Source organism: Oncorhynchus mykiss, chromosome 26, assembly GCF_057628025.1.
Source record: "Oncorhynchus mykiss isolate SJ-2025 chromosome 26, ASM5762802v1, whole genome shotgun sequence".
Taxonomy (NCBI): Eukaryota; Metazoa; Chordata; class Actinopteri; order Salmoniformes; family Salmonidae; genus Oncorhynchus; species Oncorhynchus mykiss.
Window position 1 is genome coordinate 25,344,337 of NC_143047.1, and position 3,228 is coordinate 25,347,564.

Consider the following 3,228-nt stretch of genomic DNA (forward strand, 5'->3'; position numbering starts at 1 on the left):
TCCAATGTTGACCTAAATGACTAATGATGATAAATACAATCCACCTGTGTGTAATCAAGTCTCCGTATAAATGCACCTGCACTGTGATAGTCTCATTGGTCCGTTAAAAGCGCAGAGAGCATCATGAAGAACAAGGAACACACCAGGCAGGTCCGAGATACTGTTGTGAAGAAGTTTAAAGCCGGATTTGGATACAAAAAGATTTCCCAAGCTTTAAACATCCCAAGGAGCACTATGCAAGCGATAATATTGAAATGGAAGGAGTATCAGACCACTGCAAATCTACCAAGACCTGGCCGTCCCTCTAAACTTTCAGCTCATACAAGGAGAAGACTGATCAGAGATGCAGCCAAGAGGCCCATGATCACTCTGGATGAACTGCAGAGATCTACAGCTGAGGTGGGAGACTCTGTCCATAGGACAACAATCAGTCGTATATTGCACAAATCTGGCCTTTATGAAAGAGTGGCAAGAAGAAAGCCATTTCTTAAAGATATCCATAAAAAGTGTTGTTTAAAGTTTGCCACAAGCCACCTGGGAGACACACCAAACATGTGGAAGAAGGTGCTCTGGTCAGATTAAAACAAAATTGAACTTTTTTGGCAACAATGCAAAACGTTATGTTTGGCGTAAAAGCAACACAGCTGAACACACCATCCCCACTGTCAAACATGGTGGTGGCAGCATCATGGTTTGGGCCTGCTTTTCTTCAGCAGGGACAGGGAAGATGGTTAAAATTGATGGGAAGATGGATGGAGCCAAATACAGGACCATTCTGGAAGAAAACCTGATGGAGTCTGCAAAAGACCTGAGACTGGGACGGAGATTTGTCTTCCAACAAGACAATGATCCAAAACATAAAGCAAAATCTACAATGGAATGGTTCAAAAATAAACATATCCAGGTGTTAGAATGGCCAAGTCAAAAGTCCAGACCTGAATCCAATCGAGAATCTGTGGAAAGAACTGAAAACTGCTGTTCACAAATGCTCTCCATCCAACCTCACTGAGCTCGAGCTGTTTTGCAAGGAGGAATGGGAAAAAATGTCAGTCTCTCGATGTGCAAAACTGATAGAGACATACCCCAAGCGACTTACAGCTGTAATCGCAGAAAAAGGTGGCGCTACAAAGTATTAACTTAAGGGGGCTGAATAATTTTGCACGCCCAATTTTTCAGTTTTTGATTTGTTAAAAAAGTTTGAAATATCCAATAAATGTCGTTCCACTTCATGATTGTGTCCCACTTGTTGTTGATTCTTCACAAAAAAATACAGTTTTATATCTTTATGTTTGAAGCCTGAAATGTGGCAAAAGGTCGCAAAGTTCAAGGGGGCCGAATACTTTCGCAAGGCACTGTATGTATCACACAAATGCTAGCTTATCTTCTTGATATTTTCTGAAAATGTGTTGGATGTTCAACATTATAGACCCAGATCCTATATTCATGAAAACAGAGTGACCCAAGTCTCTCCAGTATGTGAGTACAGTATGTGTGTGTGTGTGTGTGTGTGTGTGTGTGTGTGTGTGTGTGTGTGTGTGTGTGTGTGTGTGTGTGTGTGTGTGTGTGTGTGTGTGTGTGTGTGTGTGTGTGTGTGCCACATTGAAGAAATCCGGGTTAAGTGAATTATCACTTCTACCTCTAATCAGCAATCAAAGGATTCATTCATGCTCCTTAGATGCCAGGTTAGGGTTACACACACATTTTCTGTCATGGTCTATGAACCCCCTGAAGTAGCCTTGGCCACCCCCTGGCCACCACTGCCTATATAGTGCACTATTTTTTACCTTGGCCCATATGGTCAAGCCATAGGGCTCTGGCCAAAAGTAGTGCACTGAATAGGAAATAAGATGCCATTTTGGATGCACCCCAGGTGTGTGAAACACTCTACTGTATGTCAGTGGGGTTCTGCGTCCAATCATGACCAAAGATACACATATTTCAAATGATCCCATTACTTTCAAATGATCCCATTTGTTATGCCATTTTTTGATCTTAGCTGTCAAATAGATAAGGAGGAAAGTACTATGGGCAATAATTTGCTATTTGTCATGCAGATGATAGGCCTATGTATAAGTTAGTCCTGTACTAGGCTACTTTTGTGTCCAATGTACTTGCTAGATACAATATCTAGATCAATTATGCCACAGGAAAAAATGACTGCAAAGGAGACATATTCACCTGTATAGGAAATGCATTAACATATATCTGCATATCTGTCATAAAAGAACCCACAGTACATCAATAGTAAGACTAGCTGCATTATTATTGAGATAATTCCCTGTTGTAAAATGGTCTAATAAACATGGATGTGAAATGTCGTGTCCACTCTCTTCCCTACCTGTACTTGCTTCGAGGGCTTCCCATTCCTAACACTAACTTCATCACCAGGGGATTAATGCTAATGCTTTCAATGAGCACAGCCCAGAAATGAAAAGAATTAAGGGCAATTAGCATGCTAACAAATGGCTAATAACATGTCAATTGTTCCATTTTATGACATTACCTGTAATCTTTGTGTTGAGAACCTCATTTTCCATCCTAATGAATGTTAAATTATTCAACACTGCTCTGTAATGCTCTTTTAATATTCATAATTCCTATTTGTTAAACGCCGTGACTAAAATAAAGCAGTGCAGGATTAATATTTGCACCTTTTTATCACAACTCTGCCATACTGTCACCAGGGAGTTCTCTTTTTGTTCCCAGAGTGGGCAGCACTCCTATGTGGGTAGAAGACAAAAGCGAGCATTACGCCACGGCCATGGCTAATGCTACGGCTACACTGTACCTCTAAGGCCATGCTAACTGCTCCCTCGTCTTATTAACCCCATGTAATTAACAGTAGCACTTTACTATGGTACTTTACTTTCTGCAATGTGCACAGCTCTTTGTGGATGTGTGGATTTCCAGTAGGCTGCAGGCAATAAGCCCTAGAATGTCATTTGCAAGCCATTGTCACAGGGACAAACAGTGAGATGGGCAATATGAAAAAGCCTGGTGCTGAGTGAGCTATGATTTATTGGATCTCTCTGATAGCTATTGGGTAGAGTGGGTTTTCTCTTCCCCTCACCGATACTACCTGCCATCACCATCCCTGCTCTCTACACTGCAGTAAGCTCTAATAATGAAAATAATAATAGTGATAATAATAATAGCATCACTTCAATCTCACTTTCAGTGATTACATTGTTCCACCAGTTTCCGTTTCTGCTTAAATTATATTTAACT